Raw genomic sequence first — 22,224 nt, forward strand, 5'->3', positions numbered from 1 at the left:
ATATCAGGTGATCTTCTCTGGAGATGCTATCACTTTGTTGCTGCAGACGGCTGGTCTATCACCCTGTTATGTTGAAATCCTTTCTACATGAAGCAGCTCATGTATTGCGATGTAATGCTGAGCCTTGCAATGCTGCCTCTGCCCTCAGGATCCATGTGCAATAATTCCAGCAATTGTGGCCATTTATTCCAGGCTTCGAATCGCCTCTGCAATCCTTGCAGCTGTCTCTGGGTAATTCATTCCATAATTTAATTGTTCCATGCTGTCCTCCGCTCTTTGCATAAACTCTAAGCACTTGGATCTGCCTCTTTGGTTTTAGGCAATCTTGTCTGCTTTTGTAAGACTGTTTAGTGTATTTCCAAGATCATGTATTCCCAACAGTAGGTAGGAAACTTTCCAGCAAATATAAATAATTTATTTTACTATATTATACTTTTAAGGATTGCTGAGTTTGGAATTCTACAAAGTGTTGAATGTTACAGTTTATTGGTGATACCATATCTATAGGCTGTATATAGACCCCCTGCAGCTGTGTTACCTATATTCGGGTAATGTAACGCACTCTGCTGTTACCCACATTTTTCATATTAATCCTTCAGATTTTGTAACTGCATAAAGAAATGTTTAGGTGCAATTTGCAGAGTTATCCCCAAATTAAAGGGAACCTATCAAGCAAGAGACCGGAGCAGAACCCACCATAACCCTTAAAGCGACTCTGTACCCACAATCTGCCCCACCCAACCGCTTGTACCTTTGGATAACTCCTTTTAATCCAAGATCTGTCCCGGGGTCCGTTCGGCAGGTGATGCAGTTATTGTCCTAAAAAAAACAACTTTTAAACTTGGAGCCCTGTGTCTGGCCTAGAGTGTCTATGCCCTAGGCTTGCACTGCCCCTCCATCCCCCCTCCCCACCCTCTTCATCATTAGTAATGCCCCAGGCAGCATTTCTCCTAATCATCACTTGTCTGAAAACTGCACAGGTGCCTTAACGATCCAACACATGTGCGTTGTTCAGACAAGTGATGATTAGGAGAAATGCTGCCTGGGGCATTTGTAATAGTAAAGAGGGCGGAAAGGAGGGATGGAGGTAGGGCTGGGCGATATGGCCAAAAAATAAAATCTCGATTTTTAAAAAAAAATTTGGACGATTCTCGATTTAAATCTCGATTTTTTCTCTTTTTGCTAAACAAACAGGACATTTTTCTCCCTGCAGCATCAAAAACTATTTTATAGACGTTTGAGACAACAACCATATTGCTTCCCAGTGTAACAGTGCTCCTCCCGTGCCCCTATGTAGTAGACAAGCCCATTGTGTGCCCCATATAAGTAGTTTTCCCAAATATGTGCCCTATGTACTAGTGTATTAGTAGTAGTACAGATGAGGGGATTAGCAGTACAGGTAAAGATGAGGGGTGTAGTAGTGGTACAGATGAGGGGTGTAGTAGTAGTAGTACAGGAACAGATGAGGGGTGCAGTAGTAGTAGTACAGGTACAGATGAGGAGTGTAGTAGTAGTACAGGTAAAGATGAGGGGTGTAGTAGTAGTAGTACAGGTACAGATGAGGGGTGTAGTAGTAGTACAGGTACAGATGAGGGGTGTGGTAGTAGTACAGGTACAGATGAGGGGTGTAGTAGTAGGGTTGCAGGTAAAGATGAGGGGTGTAGTAGTAGTACAGGTAAAGATGAGGGGTGTAGTAGTAGTACAGGTACAGATGAGGGGTGTGGTAGTAGTACAGGTACAGATGAGGAGTGTAGTAGTACAGGTAAAGATGAGGGGTGTAGTAGTAGTAGTACAGGTACAGATGAGGGGTGTGGTAGTAGTACAGGTACAGATGAGGAGTGTAGTAGTAGTAGTACAGGTAAAGATGAGGAGTGTAGTAGTAGTACAGGTAAAGATGAGGGGTGTAGTAGTAGTACAGGTACAGATGAGGGGTGTAGTAGTAGTACAGGTACAGATGAGCGGTGTAGTAGTAGTACAGGTATAGATGAGCCTGGTGTAGTAGTAGTACAGGTACAGATGAGGAGTGTAGTAGTAGTACAGGTATAGATGAGGAGTGTAGTAGTAGTAGTAGTACAGGTAAAGATGGGGGGTGTAGTAGTAGTACAGGTATAGATGAGGGGTGTAGTAGTAGTAGTACAGGTATAGATGATGGGTGTAGTAGTAGTACAGGTATAGATGAGCCTGGTGTAATAGTAGTACAGGTACAGATGAGGAGTGTAGTAGTAGTACAGGTACAGATGAGGGGTGTAGTAGTAGTACAGGTAAAGATGAGGGGTGTAGTAGTAGTACAGGTAAAGATGAGGGGTGTAGTAGTAGTACAGGTACAGATGAGGGGTGTAGTAGTAGTACAGGTACAGATGAGGGGTGTAGTAGTAGTACAGGTATAGATGAGGAGTGTAGTAGTAGTAGTAGTACAGGTAAAGATGGGGGGTGTAGTAGTAGTACAGGTATAGATGAGGGGTGTAGTAGTAGTACAGGTATAGATAATGGGTGTAGTAGTAGTACAGGTATAGATGAGCCTGGTGTAATAGTAGTACAGGTACAGATGAGGAGTGTAGTAGTAGTACAGGTACAGATGAGGGGTGTAATAGTAGTACAGGTAAAGATGAGGGGTGTAGTAGTAGTACAGGTAAAGATGAGGGGTGTAGTAGTAGTACAGGTAAAGATGAGGGGTGTAGTAGTAGTACAGGTACAGATGAGCTGTGTAGTAGTACAGGTACAGATGAGGAGTGTAGTAGTAGTAGTACAGGTATAGATGAGCCTGGTGTAGTAGTAGTAGTACAGGTACAGATGAGGGGTGTAGTAGTAGTACAGGTACAGATGAGGGATGTAGTAGTAGTACAGGTAAAGATGAGGGGTGTAGTAGTAGTAGTACAGGTACATATGAGGAGTGTAGTAGTAGTACAGGTAAAGATGAGGGGTGTAGTAGTAGTAGTACAGGTACAGATGAGGAGTGTAGTAGTAGTACAGGTATAGATGAGGAGTGTAGTAGTAGTAGTAGTACAGGTACAGATGAGGGGTGTAGTAGTAGTACAGGTACAGATGAGGAGTGTAGTAGTAGTACAGGTAAAGATGAGGGGTGCAGTAGTAGTACAGGTAAAGATGAGGGGTGTAGTAGTAGTACAGGTACAGATGAGGAGTGTAGTAGTAGTACAGGTAAAGATGAGGGGTGTAATAGTAGTAGTACAGGTACAGATTAGGAGTGTAGTAGTAGTACAGGTAAAGATGAGGGGTGTAGTAGTAGTAGTACAGGTACAGATGAGGAGTGTAGTAGTAGTACAGGTATAGATGAGGAGTGTAGTAGTAGTAGTAGTAGTACAGGTACAGATGAGGAGTGTAGTAGTACAGGTACAGATGAGGAGTGTAGTAGTAGTACAGGTAAAGATGAGGGGTGCAGTAGTAGTACAGGTACAGATGAGGGGTGTAGTAGTAGTACAGGTACAGATTAGGAGTGTAGTAGTAGTACAGGTATAGATGAGGAGTGTAGTAGTAGTAGTACAGGTATAGATGAGCCTGGTGTAGTAGTAGTACAGGTACAGATGAGGAGTGTAGTAGTAGTACAGGTAAAGATGAGGGGTGTAATAGTAGTAGTACAGGTACAGATTAGGAGTGTAGTAGTAGTAGTAGTACAGGTATAGATGAGCCTGGTGTAGTAGTAGTACAGGTACAGATTAGGAGTGTAGTAGTAGTACAGGTAAAGATGAGGGGTGTAGTAGTAGTACAGGTAAAGATGAGGGTCAGGGACATAGCTAAGAGCATGGGGCAGACTGGGGGGGGAAGGGCATGGGGTACACTGGGCTGGAGAGCATGGGGTACACTGGGGGGGGGCAAGTATGGGGCACACTGGGGGGAGCAAGGGGCAGACTAGGGGGGAAAGGCATGGGGTACACTGGGGGGAGCATGGGGCAGATCGGGGGGAGAATAGGGCAGATCGGCAGGGGCATGGAGCAGACCGGGGCAGGAGGGAACATACCTGGTATACCCGCTCTGCGCGGGCGCACACCACCGGCACTTGCGCACTCCTCCCGCCCGCACTACTCCCCGCAGCGGACCCGCCCCCATAGCCAGACATATACGCGCGCTTCCTCCCGGCCGCACATGGAGGTCCCCGGAGGAGGCTGCAGATACTGAAGCATCGGGTGATAGTGTCGCTGCTGTACAGCTCCAGCACCCGCATCGATCACCCGATGCTTCAGTATCTGCAGCCTCCTCCGGGGACCTCCATGTGCGGCCGGGAGGAAGCGCGCGTACACGTCCGGCTATGGGGGCGGGTCAGAGGCGGGGACATAGGACGCTGCTGGGCGCTCTCGCTCCTCACGCTGTTTCAGTAGCTGGAGGATGCGAGCAGCCCGCCCGCGCGCCCAAATCCAATGATTTTTTTGGAAAATCGATTTTCGATTTTCCAAAAAAGTCAAATCGATTCTCAAATTCTGGGCGAATTAATCGAATTAATTCGATTAATCGCCCAGCCCTAGATGGAGGGGAGGTGCAAGCCTAGGGCATAGACACTCTAGGCCACGCCAATTTGACACAGGACAATAACTGCATCACCTGCCAAACGGACTCCAGGACAGATCTTGAATTAAAAGCAGCTATCCGAAGGTACAAGCGGTTTGGGGGGTCACATTTTGGGTACAGAGTCGCTGTAAAAAAGCTTTTGATACTTACCCTCTCCCCCCAGTGATGCTCCTCCAGATGCCGTTCACGTCTGAGTTATCTCTGCTCATTTCTGCCTGTGCTGTCCTGTGTATGTACATGAGGAGCAGCATCATTTGTGGCCATTCCATCACTAGTATATGACATTTTCCCCCTGGTTACCACCTTGAAAACTCTATCTCTGTGTCTGCTTTTCCTATGTTTAGTTGCAATGTGGATGCAGTCTTGCTCCTATACACTATATACACACACATCAGAAATGGGATCCTGCAATTCTACCTCGCTGCAGCAAACCTCCAAGTTCCCATACCAGCACTAAGCAGTCACATTTGTGATTTCAGCCATTTCTTTGGTCAGAAGCCCTGTACACTCTTTGTCTGCGTCCAAGCACTTCCTGCTCACTTATGCTAAGCCCCCTCTGTCCCTCCACACTCCATAGACTTGTATGGGCAATGGAAGCCCTGTGTCACTCTTTTGTATACAGAAAGCTTGTTTACCTATTACAGAGATTCTTATATTTGCTTGTACTATTGATGCATGCAAAGTTGTTTGAAATGACAGTTATATTTGAAGACTAGGTACAGGATGGGTCATGTCCAGTGTAGTTTTATTGCACTATCCTTTCATGTTTGCATGCTGTTAAACTGTGAAGGCATAATGTTCATGCATTTTATCAGACATGAGGTCTATTATGACTCCACCCAACCCAGATTCTCTAAGGAGCCTTAAAGGAGAGTCTGTCCATTTTCATAATCTGACAGGTGGCTGGGGCAGGGGAGAACATAACAATCCAGCAAGCTTACCACTCCCCGTGCCCGCAATGCACCATCTGAAGGCTCTGGGACCCCTGCCAGAAGGCATTTTTCCCGAATTCTGATGACGTCACCACTTGGTGTGAAATGCCCGTCCCGGCTGATGGACAGCCCACTCAGCCAGTCAGTCACTGGAGCAGTGTCCGGCCCCAGTCACTGACTGTCCATCAACGGCATTGTAATGTTGGCTCAAGATCCCAAGGGTGCCGGAGTGGTGATCCAGCACTGGAGCACTGTCGTACAAATATCAGCCGATGTGTCAAAAAACGGATGATGTTTCCACAGCGTGTGAACATGACCTGAGGGTTGTTAGTGGTAGGGAAATGTGGACAAAGACATATTGAGGCTTAAAGCTTGAGGTATGGTTCAGCAAAGCCAAAAAGCATGCCACTCATAACCTCCTGGGTACTTAACCTCCAGACAACTCCACAGTTATGACATTGTATGGTCAGAGTGTGACAATAACTTAGACTGGTTTCACAAGAGCATGTTACAGTACATGTGTATTTTTGCATCCTTTTATGTACTCGGCCTGGCCTAAGGACCCAAACTGACAGCTGTAAGTTCAGGACCTATTGCCAGGACCTGGGTCCATAAAACACTCTTGTGAAACCATCCTTAGTTATGGTCCCACTCTAGTCAGTCATTTGGAAATCATGGAAATGTCACTACGTTTTATTTCTTGATGTTTCCAACAATTCTAAATATATTTTGAATGAAAATCCTTTTGCATTTACTGTATACAACGGGTATTCTTCATATCAAAGCCCCACAGAGCACAGCGAGTTATATTAATCTATGTTTTGTAGGTCAACAAGGGTCTTGTATCTCACAGCCAGGGAGCATATTACCATGACATTCTATAGATGCACTCAAAGGTTTCAAACACACGCTACATTCATCTTTACATCAATGGAATTGATTGACTTCACTCGACACCTGTATAAAATGATTTGCAATCAATGCAGACCAGACTGACCTCAGTTTTTCTCCTGCCTGGGGCCACAACAGTCCCACCAGTAGAGAAACAGGCTGCCAATAGTAGAATGGAAGGCATGGGTATTACTTAATGCACACACCTAGGGCAACTTCAACTTTCACATGGACGTCCTGGAGAGACACACAGCTGATCACTTAATTTAGCTAGAGACTTAAAAGCCGCTAAATAATCTGAAATACTATGAATTATTTATTTTACATCACTTTTATAAGAGATACATTATTGGCATTTGTAATTTTCTGCTTCAGAAATCCAATAAATAATGTACGTAATCAATAAACACAGCGTTGGCTTAAACTAGAAATGTCTTGATTACTTTCCCACCTATGTGATAGCTTACAGTTTATTGAAGTCATACCATTCATAGATTTACACCTGTAAGACAGTATGTAGTTTGGCCAAATCATATTTTGTTTGTGCAAAGTATTGCATATGTTTTAGCAAACTGCATTGAGCGCGTGTTCACACATTCAGGTTTATAATTGCAATTACTGATATTATTATTATATTTTGAAAGCGCCCTTAATTCCAGGGTGCTATACAAATGATAAGGGGTTAACATACAGGGGAAAAACTACATGAATGGTAAATGACCGACTAGAACATAGGAAGAGAGGACCCTATCCGCTGTCTCTAACACTATGGCCTCTCTATTTATCAAACTTAATCTCTCTAAGGGTACAAACCAACTTGTACATCCCTGCTGCGAGTTTGTCCGCAGCCCACCCCGTTAACCCCCCGGCTGCTGGAGACTATACAGCAAGCTTCTGCTTGCTTTGGGGCTCCCAGTGTCTTTAAGTCCCGCTCAGCCAACAAGTGCGCCACGGCAGGGCAGCGCACTGATTGGCCAAGCGGGATGTGCCGGGAACCGCCGAAGCAAGCACCCATAAAGCTCTCCACAACTCTGCCCCTCCATACATCTCCTCCCTCATCTTCACCTACCATCCTACCCATGCTCTATGTTCTACTAATGATCTCACAGTAACATCTTCCATAATCAGAACTTTTTACTCCCGCCTCCAAGACTTCTCTTGTGCTGCACCAGTTTTCTAGAATGCTTTACCAAAAGACATTTCCAACACTTCCAGTTGGAATCTCTTCAGACACGCTAATAACATTCCCTAAACTTGTCTCTCTCTCTGCTATCCCTTCACCATCTACTCTATAACCTCTTCGTGCGATGTAATTTCTGCCTGTACTTAGACATTGGCATGTGACTGGCTCACCCAATCACCTATAGGCACTTTGCAATTCTATGTACTATGGCTGGACCATCGACAAATAAAGCAATTGTTGCCTCTCGTGTCACCTCCAGTCATCCTAGTCTGTACGCTCTTGTGAACGGGTCTCTCACTCCCTTTGTATTTTTATTTATTTTAATTTATTGAATAATGAAATATAAATATAACCTCTGTATTGTGTCAAAAAAAAGTGCTGCAAAATAAATAATATTTATTAATGCCGGATCACAAGCATGGCTGATAAGTATAGACTGCTTGTGATATACATATCAGTGCTGTCAATTTCCCTTTATCTTTCTGGGCGGCACCAACCCTGTTTACACAGGGAGATGTGCGGCCAATAAGAATAGATTTTAAAGCAGGCTCAAAATATGCGATCAGCCAATAGTCATGCATTTGCCCGGTTTCTAGAAACGCTGCTGGTCGATAATCGGCCTATGTAAAAGGCCCTTGAGTTGGCAAATTCTGTGTGGATTGTTCCAGAACATTTCCAGAAATAAAATCTTTCTTGTCCACTGGCCATATCTGGTATTGCAATTCCTCCATTTAATCGAAATTTTTTTAAAATATTGGTTGCAGTGTGCATGTGGCCATTTAGCCGGATCACCCAATAACAAGAATCCTTATTATTACTGCAATGTGTTCTTAGAGCACACCCTCTTATAGAGGACACGATTACTGGAAGTTTTTTAATGGGCATTGGCGCTAGGAAACCTAATGGCCTGATGGAAAAATGACAGTAGTTTATTACTATACCATAGAGACATTGCCCCAGGTTGAACTTTCCACATCAGTAATGATGGTCAAGCATCTTTTTAATACTATTCGCCACAGCTCTGCTGGGTTAAGTAAATGGTTCCACAGCTTCTATGTGAAATAAAATATACTGTACTTATTTGTTGTGTGTCTCTGCAGTGAGAACACATAAATGAACATCTGTCATGTATATAGTGGAAGTGGGGGAGATTTCTTCCAATAGTGAAACATAAGCTGAATTCTATTGCGACCACATTATTTGCGACAGGGAGCTGTATCAATCAGTTTATTACATGTAGTATACTTCCCGATCTAAAATGTTCTATTTTATTTCATTGGGAAATTCTGAACTGTAAAATAATAAAATCTTCTAAATAACACTTATCCTGCAGAGACATCTAGTGTTCACCAAATAAGCTAGATCTCACACTATACCTGGAATATGATCGCTTCAGGTTTCAGCAGGGCAAAGTTATTTCTTATGGACTATGATCCATGGTCCTGAAAATTTTCAGCAAATGTGCACTAAATGACCGTAACGCTTTACTGTATCTAATCTCTGAGATACTCAGATCTAATATTTCACATATAGCATCCCTTTTTTTAGACTCTTAGTACTGTGTTGAACCCAGGAATTCATTGTTTCTTGGTTATCTGGATAACATATAGCGAAAAGCCAAGGAAGGAAGAATATAAAGAAGTAGGTGTTTGCAAATACCTAATAGAGACTCCATAATCTAAACCCCCCCAGGCAGGTGCTGAGCCAAATAATGTGAGAAAAGCTGGAGTGAGAACAGCAAGAGACCAGCCAAATGCATCCAGGGGGCACAACCAAATACAAGGTATTCTTAAGTGTGAACACCAGTTGCTTTAACAGATGGCACCTAGATATTGTACCATATAAACATCTTACTAGCAGGGGCCATATGGTTACAATGTTTCAAAATTATAATCTGTATACTATAGGTAATTATAGGTATTATTGTTTGAAGGGATCATTTCTCTGTGACAACTTCCATCAGGCCCGCTTCTGCCATGAGGCGGAATGAGTATTCCGCCTCAGGCGGCAGATTTTGCATCCCTGCAGGGGGCGGCAAGATCCTCACCGCTGTCATTTTAGTTAAGTTTAACTTAGCTAAAATGACAGCAGCAGTCACAGCCTCACCACATATCCTGCCGCCCACGTTCCCCGGCGTCCCCACGTACTGCGTCCTACGTCGCCCAGCATCCGTCGCGTGCATGCGCCGCAGCCGTCCGCCGCGGCGCTACACAGCCGCGGTCACCAGGTGGCAGGAGTGTTGCCCTGCGCTCCGGTAAGTTCCGGGGAGGGGGGGGGGGTGCGCAGTGTGTAGCGACAGGAGGGGGGGAGTAAGATTGCGCTGTGGAGCCGCGCGCGCGCGGGGGGGGGGGGGGGGGGGGGGATGTGTTTGCAATCAACGCGCGGTGGGCTGGGGGCGGCGGCAGCCCAGGTTTGCCTCAGGCGGCAGAAAGCCTGGGAACGGCCCTGACTTCCATGCGTGTGTCCTATCAGTCGCCTGCATAGAACTTCCTTTCTGCCAGCTAGACTTGACAAACTGTTCGGGTTTATAAACGTTCTCCAATCCCAAACGATTGTTTTATGATTCCCAATGGCTGCAGAAGTTGGATGCCATCCTAGGAAATAGGCTATATTCACACACTGTACAAACAATGGTTGTTGTTGCAAAATCACAGCTGATCATGATCATAAATAGCGGCTGTGGTTTAACATTAAATGACGGCCATTCACCAAAGAACAGCCGTCATTACTACGTTGTGTGAACATAGCCATAGGCTATATCCATGTTGTCCTGGCAGCCCAAGGGTGTATCCAAATTTTACAGCTGTGGGGAATAAACGCCGAGCATTTGAGTTTGGAGAGCATTGCCGAACCATTTAGTTAAAGCAATTGCCAGAAGTTACAAAAGCCACATTCGGCATTTGATTAGCTGGGGCTGCTGAACTTGGATAAAGCTCTAAGGTTGTTTGGAAAACATGGATACAGCCAATGACTATATCCATGTTTTCCACGTAGCCTTAGAGCTTTATCCAACTTCAGCAGCCACCGCTAATCGAATGCCGAAAGTTCGGGTTCGGATGGACTCCAGCATGCTCGAGGTTCGCTCATCTCTAACAACAAGTAAACAATAAAAAGTTTCTATTAAATGACAGAAAGCAGAGATCTTGAACACAGTTCTGTTAAAGAAAGTACTGTATGTTGGAAAACTGTAACATAAAATTAACATTTTGAGGAAGATGATATTGCACTTTTTATGGAATGCATCATCTACATTTTTACCAATTTGAACATTATATTAAATTTTCAGATTTTATTTTTTTTTATTTCATTTTGTTTTTATTATTGTGAACACCTACTGTGAATTTCATGCCCCCATCTTATCTATATACTGGTATCCTCTGTTACTGTCTTCCTGTTTTTGATGGCAATACTGCTGAAACATCTACTGTACAGAAGAGGATGTGCTAAGCCACAGGTGTCAAACTCCTGGTCCTCCAGCTGTTGCAAAACTGCAACTCCCATCATGCTTGGACAGCCAAAGCTTTAGCTTTGGTTGTTCAGGCATGATGGGAATTGTAGTTTTGGAGGGCTGTGATTTTGACACCCCTGTATTAAGCTCTTATTAATCTTAGTGGCAGACTGGAAACTGCATGATTTCAGGATTATTTTAAAATACAGATAGTAAAATGGGCATTATTAACACAAAAAAGTCACTAATAATAATAATAATAATACCTTTGATTTAAGCAATGCATAAATTACTGATGGCACAGTCTCTTTATTCCCCACTTCACCCAAGAAGTCCTTGGTCCTCAAAATCAGTCCCCAGTAACAGGGACCTAATAGACAACATATAAGTAAATGTAGCCCAAGCTATATAATTTGCGCACCATGCCACTCTCCCCCTGGCTTATGGCACACTTACTTGTAGTAATGCAAAGCTTATTGAGGTAATGATAAAGCTCAGGTCTTGTTTTAATCCCCATGATGAATTACCTATCAGAAAAAAGAATCTTATTTCATGTCAGTCATCAGCTACACATGCGGCAAGTAGTGACCCTGCTCTGACCTGACCGAGATCTATAATTCTCTCAGTTTCTGCCACCATGCTGCACTGGAACCTGCTACCGAGTTCACTGACAACAGATTGACCACAGCTTTGATTACACTGATCTTTATATCGAGAGACAACACTCCCTTGTTACGTTCTCAGCTATAATACGGGGGGACAAGTGTGAGGGAAATGTCACAACGTGGGGAGCTGTGGAGTGGAAAGAGCAGCCTTTGGACGGGAAGCTGAGTGCCCCTGGTAAAATGATCTAAGTGGTTTTGGACTGTGGCCATGAGCCTCCTCCTTTGGTTAATGTGTGAGGGGATGTGTGAGAGGGTCACCGAAGACTTGCTGGCAGTCTTGTACAAACAGCTCCTTGTCAGACTGCAAGCTCATACAATATATTCTACACTGATTTTACACAAAATTACATGAAAATGGAATATAAAATACTAGATACATGATCAATGGGCTTGCAGTGGGTGAGATAAAAGAATATAGATATTAAAGGGGTTGTCAGATGTAAACTACAAATGTACAGTATGACACTGCCTGGGGGCATAAGAGTGCTGTATACTTACCTGTCCTGCTCTGCCGCAACTGACGGTTTCCTGGATGCCCACTGTTCCCTGCTCTCTTCCGCTGTTCTGTCTGCTGAAGTGCTGTTCTGACAGGAAATGGGAACTCTGCAGAGTGCTGTCTGACACAGAGTTGCAACTGTGTCAGTACACCAGCACAAACTTTTAAACATTTTCAAAGCTCCGGACATGATAATGAATCATAATCGTCAGAGCTTCAAGGTCCTCTCGGCAGAACACGGACAGGTTTCTGTGGACGTGTGTGTGGTGTGCTCAACCGCCGGGATGATGTTATGTCGGTGGTTGGAATATAGCTCAGCCAGTGATGGTATAGTCGTGACGCCAGTGCTAACTCCGCACACAGGTGTGGTGGTATAACTGCTTTGTTTAGTGGCTGGCTATATTGTTCCCCAATGGTCGGTAACCTGCCGGGTTGTGATGGGTCCCTTGGGCTCTTGTCACAGTGGTCCGGAGTGGGAAGATGACCCACTCGGACTGTCGGTACCACCAGCGACAAAAAGGGGAAAATAACCAAAGGATGGTGTAGCCGTTATGTGTAGGTGCTGGTGCAATGATCACTGAGTCCCAGTAGAATAAATGGAGCAGTTTTACTGATAGTCTCTTGCAATACAGGATAGCTGTTCAGCAGGTGACTTTTGTGATTGAGACTAGAGATGAGAGAACCTGCCGGATTTCTGGTTCGTACGAACCAGAAATCTCGGCATCTGACTCCCGCTGTCTGCCGACTCCGTGCAGCGGGTGGATACAGCATAAGGAACGCCTAGAAAACTGGGATACAGCCTATGGCAAAAATTTGTCAGATAAATCTCTATGTAAACACACCATAAGTTGTGAAGAACAAGACAGTGGTGGACAGACAGTGGCCTGGAAACCAGTAGCTGCAGCGGATTAGGATAGATAAGTATACAGATCTGTTATGTCCCCTGCAGCATCGTAGATTACCCCGAACAACCTCTTTAACTGTTGACAACTTGCACTATAAGGCTCCTGTCACACAGCAGTTTTTATGGAAAATTGCTAGTGCGGTCCTCCCTTTATATTTCTTGCTCCTTTTAAATCCACTCAAGCAGTTTTCCAAAAATAAACTGCTACAGTATGTGTGACTGCAGCCTTACCCATGCCACAAGAACCACTGTATGGGTCATATATATGGATCTATAAACCTGTCTGGGACAAAAACTGCCTGATTTGCCCATAGCAACCAGACACAGTTCAGCTTTCATGGTACCAGAGCAATATGGGAAATGAAAGCTGTGATTGGTTGCTATGGGCAAATAAGAGTGTAACAAAACTCTTCTCCCTCTTCATTGCTGGACAGAGACCCCATGGCCTGAGGAAGGTCCTGGCTGAACCAAAACGTTGCTCACATGCTTCTCTGGCTCTTATATACTTTCTACAACGGTCGGAGTATAATCCTGTAATTTTTCACTGTATAATAAATATCCACATTCACATGATTCAAAGAGTGCCATGGTCTTACTATCAACACTAGTATCTTGGTTGAAGAACCTGTTTACCACAGAGCACCTACCCTAGTGGGAAGAGGTGTGCAGCACCTATCTACAGAATATTATCTGTATATGCACTTGTATGTTGCACAGCTGTAGTGAACAAGGGGTTATTGTTTGTTGTAATCTGCGCACCTATTTCCACTATGCAGTGTTAAGCCACTCAGGAGAGGACAAGTCAGAGAACACTCCAACCCACCTCATGAAGGTGTAGGGCAGTATCCTGAAACAAGAGAAACTGATCTGGATAGAGCAAAGTTGCTACAAGCCTACGTAATCTCACAGCGCAGGTGTAACCAGGTAATTTGGCCACCTTGCTCAACTCAGGTAACAAGGTCTGGGGCTTGTGTTACCCTATAGGATGGGTCACTTGACACTGTAGGGCAACAGGTGGTATAACAACAACAAAGGTCAAAAAATGGGAACACGTATACTTCTACTTCTTCTTCTGGAGTTCCATCAGAGCACATTTCTACCCTGGGTTGGGACTCTCAGCACAAACTTCTCTCCGCTACTCTGAACTTGAAGCAAACTCCTCTCTACTGTTCTAGGCTCACTCTACTTCTCAGCATGCAGCCATGTCAGCTCAGCTCTTCTACTCTAGAGGCTCTTAGTGCAGATTCTGTTCTGTCACATCTACAGTCTATGGTCAGCTATTGTACAAAGACTCAGTGATTATTGTTCCGGCACCTACACAGTCACTACTCCATGCTTGGGTCATCTCCCCTTCCTTTTGGTGGTGGTACCGATAGTCCGGGTGGGTCACAACTCCACTCCGGACCACCAAGATACATACCCAAGGGATCCCCTCACAGCCCAGCAGGTCACCGACCACAGGGGAAAGGATATAGCCAGCCACCTTAAACTAAAAGCAGGTGTGCCTGCATACCTGTGTGCTCAACTGGCACTGGAGTCACGACAGTACAACCAACAGGCTGAGCTATACTATGACCAACCACCACAGTAGTGGCATCACACAGCACCATCTGGCAAGTGACCAGTCAAACGCCCATGGGCACCACACTGGCATCATCCTTAATTATGATGCCTTGAGCTCAGAAATTGTTAAATCTTCGTGCTACTGTGCTGACACAGCCGTGTCAGAGCTCACTGCAATGAATGATAATGCTAGAAGTTCTGAAATCTGTTCCATAGCACTTGATCCATGTATACGGATAAAACATGCACAGAATATGTAGCCTAAGGCCTTATGTACACATTCAGTATTCCTTTTAAGTCTGTAGATTCCTCCCGCTATCCACCCATACAATCGGCTAAAATTTCGGATTGGGCATATGTAGTGCATCCGTATTTCTGTAAATCCCTTTTTTTTTAATTATAATTCATCCATATTTTTTTCTACAGATGCCAAATAGGTTACAATTAGAGATGAGCGAACCGGGTTCAGGTTCGAGTCTATCCAAACCCAAACGATTGGCATTTGATTAGCGGGGGCTGCTGAACTTGGATAAAGCTCTAAGGTTGTCTGGAAAACATGGATACAGCCAATGAATGTATCCATGTTTTCCACATAGCCTTATGGCTTTATCCAACTTCAGCAGCCCCCGCTAATCAAATGCCGAACGATCGGGTTCGGATTGACTCGAGCATGCTCAAGGTTCACACATCTCTAGTTACAATCTAAAAAATAGCGGGTCCCTTTGTTTTCTATGAGAGGATCCGTAAAAGAATTCTGGGTCCGCACTAGGACATGTCCTTTTTTTCTGCATTGGTTTGCATCCTTGTAATCTACTGATCGTGTGAATAGCCCCATAGACAACAATGTGCACTAACTCAAATACGGAAATACGGATCCGTAGATTATGGGATGTGCGAATAAGGCCTAAGAGTTTTAGTAAATTTGGTCCGTTGTGTATCCTCCATTCTGAAGTGCAGGTGATACAAGTATATTTATTTATATATATATATATATATATATATATATATATATATATATATATATATACACAAACACACACAGTGGTACCTTGGTTTAAGAGTAACTTGGACTGAGAGCGTTTTACAAGAAGAGCTCACAGTTTTTCAAAATTATAACTTTAAGAGCATTGATTTGGAGATCCCTGTACTGGGTGGGAGGGGGAGTGGGGGAGGGGCATGGTCTGCATAGTGTGGTCTACAGCACTTGCATCAGGGGACAGGACTGTGAAGGTGATCTCTTTATAATTGTAACCCCTCTCTCCCAGGAGAGAGAGTGCTGCATTATGTGCCCACATCTGCCCTGCTCATTCCTTCATGCTTCCTGCAGTCTCCGTCAGCCCTTCCTTCCTCTCCATTCCTGCTATAATGTGCCTGCACTCACACTCAGCTATACACACTGCTGCTATAATGTGCCAGCACTTACAATCAGCTATACACACTGCTGCTATAATGTGCCTGCACTTACACTCAGCCATTCACACTGCTGTATAGAAAGGTTTCTGTCACTGTCTTCCACAGCTCTGTGATTCTCACTTCCTGATTGGTCCATGCTGAACACACACCCCTTCCCTATTGCTGTCATGTCACCACACAGACCTCTGACAGCAGCCTTGCTTCTCTAGTCTAGCCTGTTGTACTACGCTACTGCATTATGGGGAGCTGCAGCTCCATCCTGCATCTACAAACAGCTTCTGTGTTTTCAGGTTTATGCAGTTACTATACATTATACACCCCATGCTGATTGCTATACTGTACAGTAACTTATAATATGACATATTCAGCTGGTTCTAAATGTTTGTTTCATCTGTTCTACATGTTATTCAGAATAAAAAAAATAATTATTTTTGGAGTATGGAACCAATTGTCTTCATTTTAATGATTTCTTATGGAAGAATTTGCTTTGGTTTAAGAGTGGATTTGGATTACAAGCACGGTCCCGGAACGAATTATGCTCGTAATCCAAGGCACCACAGTATATTAAAAATCTCTGGGAAAGAAGAGAAATATCTCACAACAAAGCACACTCAGCACCCACCACCCACAGGGGTATTCCAGGTAAAAGATCATTGTTATGGGTCCCCTCTATTCATGAAGAGAGCACTCCCCCTTCTCTCCCCACTACTCCTGCGATGACTGATGTACAGTGGGCTTTTGTACAGTGGGTTAATGACTATGTCGCTGCTGTTTTCTTTGGGTATGCCTATACGTCTAGGGGCATACAATTTTTGGTCACTAGGTATAAGGATCTGTACTTATAACATACTGCTGTTACATAGGACAATATATTCAGTTGACAGATCAAGGAAGCCTTTTCTCAAAGTCCGCACTCAAGCAGAGTCTTACTGTGTAAAGAATACATTGGCCTGATAGCGTGACAGAGACTCGGGAGATCTCAGCAGCATGTGTGTGGAAGGTGTGACATTTTCCCTGCAGGTATATAGCGGAGTCATTTATGTGCACATCTTCATCAGTATTGTCCTATGTGAATGACAGGTGGGTGAAATGGTCATTTAACCCCTTCAGTGCTGTGGGCTACATAATTTTAATAAACATCAAGCTTACTGTTTGTCAGGAGATTAACCCCTTCACAACCAAAGGTCACTGATGCCCGGACGTAACAAGCCATAACACTTTTATTTTTCCACCTACAGGGCTGGTTGGGAAGTCATTTTTTGAACCATGATCTGTAGTTTTTATTGGTTTCATATTGGTGTACAATAAAAATGTATAATTTAAAAAAATCAACAATCCTGATGGTTTTTTTCCTCTTTTCGTGTACGCCGTTCACCGTGTGGAAACAACATTGTTATATTTTAATCTGAAAATTCCCCACGCTACGACATACTTTATTTTAGTTTTTACATATTTTTATAATGAGAAAGGAGATAATTTAAACTTTTATTGGGGTTATTTTTATTTTATAAGGTTTAAAAAAAAATGTAAACTTTTTTTACTCTATTTTTACACTTTTTTTCCCACAATTAAAGGACACCTGTCACCCCCCGTGCCGGGGTGACAGGCTCCCGACCCCCTGTTAGATCCCCCTATACTCACGTGATCCCGACGGGTCCCGTTTCCTGAGCCGGTCGGGTCACTGAGATATCAGCGCCCAAAGCCTGGCGCGCGCGCTGACAGCAGAGTCAGAATGTAGCTACGTCAAACGTAGCTGACCTTATTTTTGTGTACGTTTAAAAAAAAGATGCACTTTGATCCTTTTTTTTATAATGGAAGTCAATGGAAAAATGGATGCACACAAATCCATTGGGTGTGAGCACAGCCTTACGGTTAAATATACCTAAACCTTATGTGGTTATATAAACTGTCATGTCGCAGCTCAATTCCTGGCTAATATTTCCATTGGCTTTATACCAATTAGCTAAGACCAGCACCAAAGATAATCTAGAAGTGGTTAAACTGGTGCTAAGTGAAATGTATACCTTTGAGTATTAATATGGCTTGTCACAGCTCTATTATTTGGGCTGCCAAGTACAATAAACCTAGTGTTCAAGGTGGAGAAATTGTTGTCTGGGGAACTGTAGAGCTTTGGTAGGAAACGGCTAATTATGTCACCTGCAAAAACTTTATAGGAACAGTCCCCAAGAGGGAGGTCAGTCCTACTATGAATGTGAACTCTTGCTGCCAGGCTAAGCTTATACTAACACAGAAGAGCAACCAAACTATATCTGGAATTCAGCATTGGACACCTTTTCTTACCTTTTTAATTAATTGACTTCCTTGTAATTACTTCTGTCTGTAAATTGGACAAATGGTTAAATGTGCTACAACAATTATTAAATGTGGGGTGATAATTAGACCTCATGCACACAGTGGGGAGCCTGTAAAGTACCATACGAAGTCCTAGGCAGCTCTGTACAATGAAGCCATATGGGACTCCATGTGCCATTGTACAATGCACTGTAGGGTGCCATGGCGATATTCTATGTACATGTGATATCAGATGGAGCATTTGACAGAATTTAACAGGAAAAAAAACTCCATATGCCATTTAAAATTAAAGGCATATGGAGGTATAGTAAGGCACCATATACTATGGAAGTTAAATAGAGTCATAATACAGTCATTCACATAAGCCATTGTCTCTGTGTCTGGAAGTGGCCCCAGAACACCACTTACAGGGTATATAACAAAAAACATATACATATATAGAGACAGACAGAGAGAGAGAGAGAGAGAATGAATACCATCACACTGTTACTGACCAAATCTAGTAAATCAGGACCAATATTAATAGTATATAAGAAACAAATATTATGAACATACCCTGAACACTACCAATACCATCACATAGTGACTATTATCACCAAACTATAACTAAAATCAGATATACCAAGACCAATATTACCAGTATGTAAAAGACAAATATTACCGCCACACCATGACCACCACCATTACCACCACATAGTGACTAATATTCCCAAACCATTACTAAATAAAATTTACTGTACAAAGATCAGTACCCCACCTATAGGCTAACCCATATAGAGGTAGATACCAATTGTACACAGCTTCTACACACTATATATGATTACAGTGCAGCTACATCCAGTGACTCACAAGGGGCATCTTTTCTAATCAGAGCCGCTTACTTTTCCTTTCCTTTTCCATCTGCCTTGGCCATCAGAAAGACTTCTGTTCCAGCATCATCTTTACTTCTATACAAACTCTCCATCTGTATTGTTTCATGCTGTAACAGTAGCCACTTTGAGCCCCTATGTGGTCCCTAGTTCCCTGGGGAACCAGTTTATGTCTGCATGACATTCAAGCCATGAACACTCAGGATCTGCACCCTGAATATCAACTACATCATCTATATCAACTACATAAAGTATTTGGACAGAAGGGGAGGGCCCTCTCTGACACCCCCTTTAAACCCAATGAGATAATATTGGGGGAGGCCACAACTTATTAGTTACACTGATAGTACAGATGAGTGAATCTTGAGCACACTCAGGACATGGTAATGTATTAATGGTTTGCTCAACGGTCAGCGATTGGCTTCGCATCGCTATTACACGATTTTATGTCTGGACCTAAAGAAACAATTGTTTCATCAGCTGATTGCTGTCTCTGTTACATGGAGAGATAATCAGCCAAATTTGGCCGATTCAGCTGATTATTGCTTCGTGTAATAGGGCCTTTAGTTATAAAAATTGTTTGAGATGTGGAAATCATCATTGCATGCTTCTACCTAAATGCCCTATTTTCATGATATAATATCACTGTGGCGTGAACTTAAACATTTTCCATAAATTTCCCCTGCATACCAAATATGCTAACATTTTGTGATTAGTGTAATTGATATTGCAATATCCAATTAAAAAGTTGTCATGTTATTTACCCCACGCTGTGAATGCCATAAGGAAAATCAAAATGCCAGAAATTTTGTGTTTATCAATCCTGTCTCCTCCCAAAAAGAATAGAAGAAAATGTGTTATGTCACACATGTAATTCATGTCATTCAAACCACACATTGCAATGAACACCCCCTCCCCCTTCCTAATATATATATATATATATATATATATATATATATATACAGTGGTGCTTTGCATTACGAGCATAATTTGTTCCGGGCCTGTGCTTGTAATCCAAATCCACTCTTAAACCAAAGCAAATTTTCTCATAAGAAATCATAGAAATGCAGACAATTGGTTCCACACCTCAAAAATAATGATTTATTATTCTGAATAACATGTAAAGCAGATGAAACAAACATTCAGAAACAGCAGAATATGTGATATTATAAATTACTGTACAGTAATGGAGAGGATGGGAAACACAAGGGCTGACAGAGACTGCAGGGAGCATGAAGGAATGAGCAGGGCAGATGTGGGAACATACATGCAGCACTCTCTGTCCGGGGAGAGAGGGGTTACAGCTATGGAGAGATTACCTCCACAGTCCTGTCCCCTGATGCAAGCCCCAGCCTGAAGTAGATCTGCTATGATTTGGAAGGTGAGGGAGACTTCCTGGGTCAGAGTATAGTGCGGTAGACCCTGCTATGCAGACCATGCCCCTCCTCCATTCGTGCTCCCACCCAGTACAGGGAGCTCTTAAACCAAAGCAATGCTCTTAAATCAAGTCACAATTTTGAAAAACTGTGAGCTCTTAAACCAAAACGCTCTTAAACCAAGTTACTCTTAAACCAAGGTACCACTGTATATATATATATATATATATATATATATATATATATATATATATATATAGTGGTACCTTGGATTATAATTTGTTCCAGGACTGTGCTTGTAATCCAAATCACTCTTAAACCAAAGTACAGTATAGCAATCAGTATGTGGAGTATAATGTATAGTAAGCATAAGAATGAAAAAACAGCAGCAGTTTGTAGATACAGGATGGAACTGCAGATCCTCATAATGCAGTAGCGTAGTACAACAGGCTAGAATAGAGAAACGGGTGCTGTCAGAGGTCTGTGTGGTCACATGACAGCAATGGGGAAGGAGTGTGTGTTCGGCATGGACTAATCAGGAAGTGAGAATCATAGAGCTGTGCAGGAGGACAGTGACAGAAACTTCTCTATTCACACTGGGGGAGATTTATGGAAGGGTGTAAATATACACCTGGTGTAAACTGCCCACAGCAACCAATCACAGCTCCTTTTATATTTTACCAGAGATGAAAGCTGAGCTGTGGTTGGCTGCTGTGGGCAGTTTACACCAGGTGTATATTTACACCCTTTCATTAATCTCCCCCACTGTGTATAGATGAGTGTGAGGTGAGTGCAGGCAGATTATAGAAGCAGTGTGTATAGCTGAGTGTAAGTGCAGGCACATTATAACAGGAATGGAGAGAATGGGAAACACAAGGACTGACAGAGACTGCAGGGAGCATGAGGGAATGAGCAGGGCATATGTGGGCACAGTATAGAAGCACTCTCTGGCCGGGGAGAGAGGGATTACAGCTATGAAGAGCTGTAACCCCTGGGGGATTGTTGTAAAGATATCATGTGGTATGTGATGCTAAGCTATTGAAGAGCATGGTCCTGCACACACCTTATCTCTGCAAAAGAACTATGATGAAATAACAAAAAAAGTCCTTCAAATATGTTAATAGCTTTTCAAGCCTAAATTGTTTTAGCTAGTAAACATCAGTATAGCTGAGTGTGAGTGTGAGTGCAGGCAGATTATAGCCGCAGTGTGTATAGCTGAGTGTAAGACCAGGCACATTATAGCACCTGCAGTGTGTATAGCTGAGAGTGAGTGCAGGCACATTATAGCAGCAGTGTGTATAGCTGAGTGTGAGTGCAGACAGATTATAGCAGCAGTGTGTATAGTTGAGTGTAAGTGCAGGCACATTATAACAGGAATGGAGAGGATGGGAAACACAAGGACTGACAGAGACTGCAGGGAGCATGAGGGAATGAGCAGGGCATATGTGGGCACAGTATAGAAGCAATCTCTGGCCAGGGAGAGAGGGATTACAGCTATGAAAAGCTGTAACCCCTGGGGGATTGTTGTAAATTGGGTATCATGGGGTATGTGATGGGGGTATGTGATGCTAAGCTATTAAAGAGCAGGGTCCTGCACAGGAACCTTATTTCTGTCAAAGAACTATGAAGAAACAACAAAAAAGTCCTTCAAAG

The sequence above is a fragment of the Dendropsophus ebraccatus genome, chromosome 1 (genome assembly GCF_027789765.1).
Source record: "Dendropsophus ebraccatus isolate aDenEbr1 chromosome 1, aDenEbr1.pat, whole genome shotgun sequence".
In the NCBI taxonomy this organism is placed as follows: Eukaryota; Metazoa; Chordata; class Amphibia; order Anura; family Hylidae; genus Dendropsophus; species Dendropsophus ebraccatus.